This window comes from Eubalaena glacialis, unplaced genomic scaffold, assembly GCF_028564815.1.
Source record: "Eubalaena glacialis isolate mEubGla1 unplaced genomic scaffold, mEubGla1.1.hap2.+ XY H_2, whole genome shotgun sequence".
Taxonomy (NCBI): Eukaryota; Metazoa; Chordata; class Mammalia; order Artiodactyla; family Balaenidae; genus Eubalaena; species Eubalaena glacialis.
In genome coordinates, this window is record NW_026871156.1 from 1,327,913 (window position 1) to 1,339,626 (window position 11,714).

The following is an 11,714-nucleotide window of genomic DNA, read 5'->3' on the forward strand; positions in this document are numbered from 1 at the left end:
CATTTCCACATTTGAAGTAGGAGTCACCTCTTCCAACCTTTGCCAGTGACCTTCAGTTGAGACATACATTTCTGTGGTTGGGCTGTATATTATGATAGTTTTTTTTTTTTTTTGGCCCTTTTTAAATATACATGCTCATGATTTTTGCTTCTTTTTGTGGAAGATTTCTTAAAATCGTATGTCTTCTCTCTATCTTACAATACACTAAGCCAGCTTCCTGAAATACAATTTATTTTTTCCCAAAGGTGTCAATATTGGTCAAGATACTTCTTTGTCCCTTTCCTGCAGAAGTGGCTTATTTTCTCCATATGTTTACTTTGTACCCAGGTTTTTTTCCGCCATGCTCAGGAGGATGCACAAGAACCTGGGGGTGTGTAAGTTTTGAACTCAGGGCATTGGGGGTGTATGTAGTACAATAGGGATGATTTCCGTGTGTCAGGTTTTCCTAGTGTCTTGTGGATGGTCATCCAGTGGGAGACTAGAGTGCAATCAGCAGTGAAACAAGTCTTTTTAATGCCCTATGGTGTTCTTATCTTCCTCTTTTTTGATCTCATTCCTCTCCTATCAAGGTGGTACTTATTTAATACCTTGGGTGCTGTAGGAGAGAAATGGTTTTCTTTAGCAGAGTCCCAAGAAGCTGGGGAAGCTGGGCACTCACTCACCAGTCTCACTTTCCCCCATGGTACAGATTGTTGGCTGCATCTACCTCTTAGCTGTGTCCTGGGGTGTAGGGGTGATGCTAGTGAAGTACATTTTAGCCACTTTATTGCATTCAAAGTCAGGTTTTTTTCCCCTTGTTTTATGGGAGTCGTGGAGTTGTTTTGGAAACCTGGACTCTACAAAGGCTCTTTCATTCCTGGGTGTCTGCCAAGGTCAATGTACTTATATCGTGGCCAAGAGGGACAGAAGCTGATTGGCAGGCCCCTGATGGTTTCCCAGTTCTTACTTATGTCTGTATCCTTATTTGATGATGCATAGTCAGTGAGACTCCTTGTAGGTTCTCTGGTGTGTTGTGCTGGATCTCTCAACTCCCAGAACGGTTTTTTGTTTATGAATGGATGTTGAAATTTAGTTGTTAAGAGAGGGATAATAGGGAGGGATGTGTTTTGCCTCCATGACGTTGTGACTTCATGATTTGTGTTTGGTTTTTTATGGTTTGCATTTCTGTATTAAAATTTTCATTTTTCTTCATTCACTGATTTCCTGGTTTCATTTAGTTGTCTGTGTTCTTTTCCATCTCATCAAGCTTCTTTTGATTAAATTGTCAGTTCATAGATCTTCATTTCTTTGGGATTGTTTAATGGAGTTTTCTTAGTTTTCTTTGGTGCTGTCATGGCTGCCTGGCTCCTCATGATCCATGTAACCTTGTGTTGGTGTTGGTGGATTTGAAGGAACAGACACCTCTTTCAGCCTTTATTGATTGATTTTGGAAGTAAGGACCTCCTGTGGGTCCCTGGGCTAATGGCTTTGCCTCTGAGATTGCAGTCTACAGGGGTTGACTGCTGCTGGGCCTGAAGTGAGGTTTGCTGGCAGACCTGTTACAAGCGCCTTGGGCAGGTGTGCACCTTGATCAGTTCAGGACCTTGCTCTATACTCTGGCACTAGCACCAAGGTCTGCTTCAGATCTGTAGATGGTGGTTTTGATACCATGTGTTCAGATGGTTAATATCCAACATCTATAAACAGCTCATAAAACTCAACATAAACAAATAACCTAAATTAAAAACGGGCAGACAAGGTGAAGTGAAGAGATTTTTTTCCAAATAGGACATTCAGATAGCCAACAGGCAAATGGAAAGATACTCAACATCACTAATAATTAGGGAAAGGCACCTCAAGGAACAACAATAAAAAAAAAAAACCCCAAAAGACTATAAATGAGATTTCACTTCATACTAGTCAAAATGGCTCTTATCAAAAGAATACAGATAAGTATTAGAGAGGATGTGGAGAAACGGGAACCCTAGTACACTCTGGGTGGGAATGTAAATTGTTGCAACCACTATAGAAAACGGTATGGAGGTTCATAAAAATCTGAAAATAGAATTACCGTATGGCCCAGCAATTCTACTCCTTGGTATATATCCAAAAAAACAAAATCACTAATTTGAAAAGATACATGCACCCCAATGTTTATAGCAGCACTATTTACAATTGCCAAGGTATGAAAACAAACTAATAGCTCATCAACAGATTAATTGATATAGAAGATGTGGTATATATGTATATATAAAACTGAATACTACTCAAGTACAAAAAAGAATGAAATGTTATTTGCAGCAACATGGATAGACTTGGAGGACATTATGCTAAATGGTATAAGGTAGACAGAGAAAGACAAATACTGACATCACTTACATGTAACATCTAAACAATACAACTAACAAGTAAATGTATATAAAAAAAAAAGAAACAGACTCACTGATACAGAGATAAAACCAGTAAGGAGAGGGAAAGGGAGGAGGGTAAATGTAGGCAGAGGGGGGAAATTGGTTATTATGTGATTGTATGAAATCATGTGTGTAAAACTTGTGAAAATTATAAACCACCATACAATTTAAAGCACCTTTCATTCAATTAAAAAAAGAGGACTTTAGGTAGCATAGTATTTACTACATACAGAGCATGTCTATTATTTACTGTTTATGCACAAAATATAAAGTTAAAAGAAACAAAACAAAACACTGTACTTAACAATGTCACTCATTTCCAGGAATGAAAGGAAATCTGCCTTTTAAAATTTGATATTTGTCAATGCAGCCTTGAAACACTTAACAAACACCACAAGAATCTGGATTATAAAAATGACTAACAAATTTATTCCTCCTTCAGATAAATCTATAATGAAAGAAAGACAAAAAATTCTAGTTACAAATATGTAATGAAGGTATTCTATCTGTGTAAACTTGAAGTAGGACATTAAGATATTATTTTATTTATAAAAGCATGATATAAATGTTATTTTTAAATTTCCCACTCTTTGGGATTTCCTTAAAGTAGATCCGATTTCTTCTAACATCGAATTTTACTTTATCAGTATTTACCATTTATTTACAAAAATACTAAATAAAATAATATTATTCCACTCAAATTTGACTGTCAACATGTTTTGAATGCAGAGTTACTTATGTAAAATGCACAGATAAATATTTTTATTTTAAGATCCAATTATGCTTTATTTTATTCATAAATAATAATGACAAACCTATGCCTTTATTATACAGGTTTTATACAAATTTCAGTTTCAAGTTCCAAAATTGTAAAAATGACATGTTTTTGAAAAAGTTTGTGCATTGCTTGTCTGGTATTATTCTATGTTCACCAATTTGATATAAATATCTGTGTAAAAGGGAGGAAATCATTTTTATTTCCTGGACCCAAAAAATTATTTTATTTAAAAGATATGTGGAATGAATTTGTGCATATTACACCATAAAAATAAGCAGTCTTTATATTTTAAGTGAATAAATGAGAAGTAAAGCCTGGCTGAATGTTATGCTTTAGTTGTTAGGACACCAGTCATCTTATGGTGTCATGAAAACTCAGGTTGAGAACCACTGTGATGGTGTAGACAGTTTATCTGTGTAGGCCTGCCAACGCAGCCTTTGAACCTGCAGGGTTGAAAACCATGCAGGTGAGAAAAGTAGCTGAAGAAAATTTTATTTGAGATGGAATATTTTTCTTCAGAAATTCAAGATGTGTCTCCTAGAGATGTACCAACTGGTTCAGAAACCTCCATTAGATCTCCACTCTGACATCATACATTCACTGCAGACTCAGTCTTGAGATCCATGATTGAAGAAAATTATTTTCAGGCTTTGTCTGACGGATCCTTGATTAAAAGCCCACATTACACATTTTATGTCTTTGAACCCGATGAAGAAAATGATTTTCTTTCTCTAACCTTTCCCAGAATACTTTCGAAAATAGTTAGAAGTGATCAATTTAGTCCAGGGGATGAATATGGAAATTCTATAGTGATTAATAAAGAACTCTTCAAGAAAGAAGTTTTGGATACAAAGGGCCCTTTCAGAATATTCGATACTGGAAGTATGAAAAGTTTAATTTGACAGCTTAGCCTTTATGGGTTTAGTAAAGTGCCACAGAATTTTCAAAACTCTGCTTCTTTGGCTGACTTTCTCACAGAAGAAAAACAATTCTCCATATTAAGTAAGGTATTAAAAAATTACCACTTATGAATGTTATACATACATATATATATATATATATATATATATATATATATATATATATATATATAATTTTATTTTGTATATCAGGAATATATAGTAATATATATGTAAAACTAGATTTGGAAAATTATGTGAAACTACTCAGGCTAAAATTATTTATTTTTTTCAAAATAATGAGGACAATTTGGATATTAAACATTCAAGGTTATGAGAAATTTTGCTAGTAAATTTGATTCTTATCAGAACTCTAAATAAAGGCACTGAAACCACTTTAGAAGTGATAGTCACTGTTACTGTATGTATAATTTTAAACTTGAGGACTATAATATTTAAATGTCTATTTTCCAAATAAGTAATTAAAAAGTAGTGAGCAATGTCCATATATTGATGACATTATCTTTGTACAAACTTGAAATCTGAGATTTTACATGTTAAGCTTACTGTAGTCTCGTAACTTGGTTTAAAATATTACTAAATAACTTTCTCCTTTGTTTGTAGTTACAGCTCTACCATAATCCAAATTTTAAACGAGGCTGTCCCCAACTTTTAGTAAGGATTGAAAGAAGAGCCACGATTAAAAATGCTTCTCCAGTATTTTCATTAGCTCAAGATTTCAACAAACAGCACTTGAAAGAAAGGGGTCATATGGATAATCATAATTCTGGTTTTGTTGCTGAAACTACTGGAGAAAGTGTAATTTCACCCTCCACAAATTTAAATGTGCCTTTAATAAGGAAGCCTTCTACCAGTCAGATAATTGTTCATGCAACTATGCCAATTAGAAGTGATTTTTCTTCTGCATCATCAATGTCAGTTAGACAAACAGAACAAATTGTAATGGATCTGCATGGTATTTTAAGTCAGTTGACCACTTTTCATATGCAGTCACATAACAGCTACATGCAAGCAAATGGCCGCGTTGTGAATTTTGTTACAACCATAACTTCTACTTCTCAGTACTGCCTTGGATCTCCCTTACAGAGCAGGAATTTTGCACTGATGGTGGAGTCTTCTCATTTTCCAACTAGACACACTGATTTATCAGCCAGTGAGCTTCGTTTTTCTAATGTGCAACCAGCAGGCACCCTATGGTTCCCAATGCCTATGATAGCTAATCCATCTGCTGCCTCTCTTCCTAGGTCAACTCATCAGCCATCTTCATTATATGAACATTGTCCTAGTTATCCTAATTACAACTGAGCCACCAAAGGACTATGAGATTATGCAAGATAACAAAGTAAAACTGACAGTGGCATATAACAAAGTACCTGCAGTTCTCTTATTTGAACAATAAACATAGATGTGTACCTTTATTGTCTTTCTTTTCAAAAATAGAGTTAAGAGTAAAATGGGAGACTACTTTGCATTTTTTAAAAATAGACTTGATTGACAGGAACATTTTACGTAAACATTCATGAGTAAATGTAAATAATTGTTTAAAAGGAAGAAGTGGAAATAGAAGCAATTGGAAAAAGAGAAAAATGGATATAGGGAAAGGTAATTAGTGATTTCTGAATCAGCCTAAGAAAAGTCAAACGTGCTAAATTAGCACAGGGTGCAGCAGGAGATACAGTGATCTGCTCATTAACTATGGTGTCTATTATGTCATCACTTGATTAATAAAGTTCACATGATATAGTCATATATGACATGTAAGCATGCAGTAGAATTTTACAAATGGTTTATTAAGGGTTCTTTTAGATCTTTTGTCCTCAAAGTATTTCGGTATGTGCCTTTATTGCCTCCCCCCATGAGTCTACCCTTGATATTTTCTAATGTACACTTTTATGTTTGCTTTCTTTATGTTGCTTTTTTGTTCCAGCCAAAGACAAGCTTAGTTTCTTAGGCAGGAATGTAATACCTTTTAGATTCTAAGCATAGAATCTCAGCATAGTTTAAATTAGTCCCTTAAAGATCTGGCATATATTTGCCTTACCACATCTTTCTGTTTCACTGTATCTGGAGCTACATTCAGAAAAGGTATTTTCAGCCCTGTCAACTTCCATCTCACAAGTTTTCACTCAGCTATTTCTGAGGGTTACAATGTCCTCTCTTTGCTTACTTAGACTGCTGCTTTACTGATCCCAGCACAGATGTTACCTCTTCCAGATGTTTTCTCTCTACTCCCTTTTAATTGCCCATCTTGGGTATCAGCAGAGATTCAGCAGAGTGCCTGCCAAAGGACATATTTTCAGTAGTGAATGAACAATAAATAAAAGCTGATTTAACTAAGCAAAATCTGTTTGCCCAAAATGGGGGTGGGGAGGGAAGCTCGCATGGTTTTTAAACTATTACTTTCTGGTCATTACTCTTCACCATGCAGAATGTGTTTTTATAGCTTATGGACTAATTTCTCCTGAGTCAGACAGTAGTGCTAGGTCTAGGAAACAAAGTATTAATTATTTATCCTTAACCCATACCTCCAGAGGTCTAAGGTATTCTTTTGTCATATGCTGGACTTGTTAACTGTCTCTTCATCACCTACCCCCCACATCAAATCAATGATAAATACTCCTATAACTTATAACTTTATTATTTTCCAAATATCTTTCTACTCACACTCAGAACTTTGTCCAGAAATGTTAGTGTGATTCTTAAGATTTCAAAATAGAATTATGTACCCCACATAAATTATATCACTTCCAACCTATAACCAGGAAGTAACCCCTCACTTGGGACAGTTGTATTTAGTAACCAAATCACTTTACTTAAATGTGGGGACTAGAAGAAGGTGAGGGTGATAGAATTAAAAACGTGTTCAATGTACAACAATACTAAATATGTGTTTATGGAATATGGGAAAATACATATTAGATTTGAAATGTGGAATATTCTTGAATCCTTTGACCATCCTCCATTGACTTATGATGAAATGTGCAACACTGTAAGAGTGTAAACAGTCTGGAATGCTGTAAACACTGCTGGTAAGGTTCGGGGGACTGAGGCTTCTGATCCCAATCCTGTGGCTGGGTCAGCTAAGAAGACTGAAATGGTAACACTATATCTTGGTAAAGTACTACTCAGTCTTCTCTTTTTTCATGTTTTTTGTCTCTGCTCTATGTTTACATTTTTCTAGTTACTCTGAGGTTTGTATAAAATGATCTTGTGGAGGGGTTCAGAATAGATGGTGTGGTAGGAGGACATGGAGCTAACCTACTTTCCAAACACAATGAAAATACAACTACATATGGAAAAATTTTCATGGAAAACTAAACAGAAACTCGCAGAAGAACTTCTATACCACCAAAGCTGCAAAAAGATTTCCACATAACTAGGTAGGACCGAAAAGAATGCATAGGGTCCAGACCTCCACTCCTGGGAGGATTCTGAATGGAAGGGATGGTCCACACGGGCGGAACCTTGCCCTGGGGGGGTGGAGTGGTTAGAGCCACAGACTGGGTGTCCCAGTCCTGAGGTACAGCATGGAGGAGACAAGCTCTCTTTTTTCTAGGAGAAATTCTCTGACAGCTTGAAGGGCTGGAAAATCCTAAACTGTACTCAGGAAGAGCCTGTGGATGCTGGCCTGCCAGCAATCAGTGCACAAAGAGTTTTGCCCTGGTGGCTGTCACCTGGCTACACTCCCCAATACAAACAGGACAAATATCACAGCCCTTCACATTCCACACCAGAGCTTGGTGCAGGATCTTGTCCAGCTTGGCCATGGTAAAAGATTCAGTGTAGATACACAGAGAGAACCTAGGGGCATGGGTTTTGGTCTAGGTGGGGTGGTAGTGTCTATTGTCAGCACTTACTCAAGTGACATGGGTAACCAGCATGCCTCAGTCTCTGCTCCCACCAAAGTATAATACTCTGGTCCCACCCTCTCCATACCACAGGTGGGTGTTGGATCTGGGGCAGAGAATTCCTGGTAGAAGACTTGATCTTGGGATGCAGAGATGATCAAAGGACCTGAGGGGTAGTCCAGGAGAGACAGCAGTGGCCATTGATAGTGCTTACATGGGCAGTGCCACAGGAGACACTTTGACCAGCATGCTGTAGCCTGTGTCCCAGCTCAGTGAGTGCTTGCCTCCGCCCACCATATCCACCTTCAACTGCACTCCACACCGTGACTTGGCTATGGCTCTGGGACAGACAGGTCCTCGGAGGAAACTGCCAATGGGGCAGTCCAAATCTCTGTTGACAGTGCAGCTGTCTCAATTCCTGTTCTCCCGATGCCTTGACTTACAAATCTAACATAGTTAATGCTCAAATCTGCCATTCCATGCCACAGCTGTGTGCTACATCTGAGATGACCACAAAAAGGGAAGGGAGCAACCATGGGCTTTGTCTGAGCCAAGTTTCAGATGCCTACCCAGGCAGCACATCACAGGTCTGGGAACATATACCCCTCACCTTACTCCAGCATTCCTCTCCTTTGGGGCAGGGCACACATTCAGGAGGAACAGAACCTGATTGAGCTCCACACTCAGGGATTATACTCCAACAGCTTCACTTCAGACCCTGCCGTGGTGAGGTGGAAACATCTAGGGAGCATAGAAAAGGCCCTGCATCACATTCTGCACTGTCTTTAGATAATCCAGCATGAACCATATTCCCTAGAATGATGATGGCTGCCAATATGTCCTGATGAAAGATATGGTGGCACCCATATCAAAATCAACACTTACACTAAAGCCTCTGAACACACACAGTCTACACAGAAATGCTCTCAAATTAAAAACACATTTTTAAGACCGAAATACATAAACAAACTAGTGAATATGAGAAAAAAGAAACAGAGTCACAGAGAGAGAGAAAAAATTAATGGTTACCAGTGAAGAGAGGAAAGAGGGGAAGGGCAAGATAGGAGTAGGGGATTAAGAGGTGCAAACTATTATATTTCAAATAAATAAGTTATAAAAATATATTGTCCAACTGAGGGAATATAGTCAATATTCTCTAATAACTATACATAGAGTATAATCTTTAAAGGTTGTGAATCTCTATGTTGTACAACTGTAACATATAATATTGTACATCAACTATATTTATATTTTGCAAAAGGACCACAATAGACAAATATTTCTCCTAATTTACAGACACATAAATCGTTAAGTGACTTGAAAAAGCAGAGAAAGTACTCCCAAAGAAGCAGGCACTAAAGTGGGATCCCATTGGAGTGAGCATGTGTACCAGGGATTGGCCACCTTAACCCTCCTCAGCCTGATGAAGCACGTGTGCCCCAGTCAGCCCTTGTTTTGCCCCCTCTCACCTGGGTGGGAAACAGATGCCTGAGAGTGGCTCACAAGCAGAGGTGGGGCCAAAACGAAAGCTGAGCTACAGCAGCTGTGCAATTAAGGAAAATAAACAGAAATCTCTCCATACACCTGGAGCAGCCATGGATTAAATCCTGGTCATTGGCTTGGTAAACGCTACATCTGTGGGATATCTGAATGGACTGTAAGTGTTCCCACAACAGAAACCAGTCTAACTTTAGCAGCTGTGGAATTTTTGAGCAGGTCCTTGTGGGAGGTGGACCAGGTCAGAGTCTGATCTGCCCCTAGAGTTCCCACAGCAGCTCCAGAGTTCTACCTAGAGGTATTGGAGGAACTACTGGGGAGACAAAGTCTGGCTGTGGCTTGATGTGGAGGCAAGGACACTGAGAGCAGAGGCTCCAAGGAAAATTATAATTGTTTCATTTTGTTCTGTAGTTGTATTATTTTTTTATTATTTCTTTAGAATTTTATTCATTTATTTTTATTTTATTTTACTAACATTTTAAATATTGTTTTCATTTTTCTATTTTGTTGTTTTCTGTTTTTTTGTTATTGTTTAGTATGTTTTACCTTTTTTTCTTTAGTTAACTTTTTTGTGTTTCTTTTACGCTTTCTTTGAAGTTTTCAGTTTGCTTGTTGTTTTTGTTGTTGGTTTGTTTTTATAGTTTGTTTACATTTTGCAATTCTTTTGTTGTTTCACTGTTTTCTTTTTTGTCTTTTTTTGGTTTTTGTCATTTTTTCTTAGGTTGTTTTTAATCTGTCTTTTTTATATTATTGGTGGTGTTTGCTTTTGGTTTTGCTATTTGTCCTGTGTTTTGTTTGTTTTCTTTTCCTTTTTTTGTTTTTTTTTTTTGTTTGTTTTTTGACTGTGGCATGTGGCTTGTGAGGTCTTAGTTCCCCACACAGGTGTTGGATATGAGACCCCAGAGTGGGAGCACTGAGTTCAGGATGCTGGACAGCCAGAAAATTCTTGGACCTGGAGAATATTTACCACGGTGTGCTCGCTGGAGGTCTCCATCTCATCATCATACCTGGTTCCACCCAACTGCCTGCAGGCTCTAATGCTGGATGACTCAGGCCAAACAACCAGCACGACAGGCATGCAGACCAATGCATCTGCAGACAGGCTGTATAAAGTTGTACTAAGCTCACAAATACCCCCAAAACAAACCCCCTGATGCAATCCTGTGCAACAGAGGGCCAAGACTCAGCTCCCCCACCCCATAGTGAAGACACCAGTCCCTCCCACCAAGAAGTCTACACAAGCCCCTGGACAAGTTTCATCCAAGAGAGGGAAGAAACCAGAAGCAAGTAGATCTCTGATCCTGCAGCCTGTGTAAAGGAGAGTACAAACAAAGTAAGTTAAACAAAGTGAAATGACAGTGAAATATGTTTCAGACAAAGGAGCCAGTTACAAACCCATAAAACCAAATAAATGAAGAAGAAATAGGCAATCTACCTGAAAAAGGATTCAGAATGATGATAGTAAACATGTTCAGAGACCTCAGAAAAGAAATGGAGGCAAAGATTGAGAAGATACAAGAAATGCTTAACAAAAGCTAGAAGAAATAAAAAAGAAAGAGTAATGAACCACACAATAACTGAAGTAAAAAATACCCTAGAAGTAATCAATAGAAAAAAAGGAAAAACTGAGGCAGAAGAACGGATAAGTGAGTTGGAAGACAGATGGTAGAAATAACTACTGTGGAACAGAAAAAAGAAAAAGAAAATGAAAGGAAATGAAGACAGTCTCAGAGACTTCTGGGACAACATTAAATGCATCAACATTCAACTTATAGGGATCCCAGGAGAAGAAAAGAAAGAGAAAGGATCTGAGACAATACTTGAAGAGATTTTTGGTTGAAAACTTCCCTAAAGTGGGAAAGGAAATAGCACAGAGAGTCTAATACAGGATAAACCCAAAGAGAAACTTTCCAAAACACATATTAATCAAACTGACAAATATTACATACAAAGAATAAATATTACAAGTAGCAAGGAAAAAGCAACAAATAACATACAATGGGATTTTCATAAGGTAATCAGCTAATTTTTCAACAGGACTCTGCAGGCCAGAAGGGAGTGACATGATATATTTAAAATGATAAAAAGGAAAAACCTACAACCAAGATTACTCTACTCAGCAAGAATCTCTTTCAGATTTGACAGAGAAATGGAAAGCTTTAAATCAACCAAAGGTGATAGAATTCAGCCCCAGCAAACCAGCTGTACAACAAATGCTAAAACAATTTCTCTAGGCCACAAAAGAGAGAAAATTACATACAAAAACAAACACAAAACTATT

At 37.5% G+C, this 11,714-nt stretch overlaps 1 pseudogene; it reads left to right on the plus strand.

Annotated features, from left to right (window-relative positions):
- The first annotated feature begins 3,668 nt into the window (after positions 1-3,668).
- On the plus strand, positions 3,669-5,393 carry LOC133082966 (heat shock transcription factor, Y-linked-like; annotated as a pseudogene).
- Positions 5,394-11,714: the final 6,321 nt, after the last annotated feature.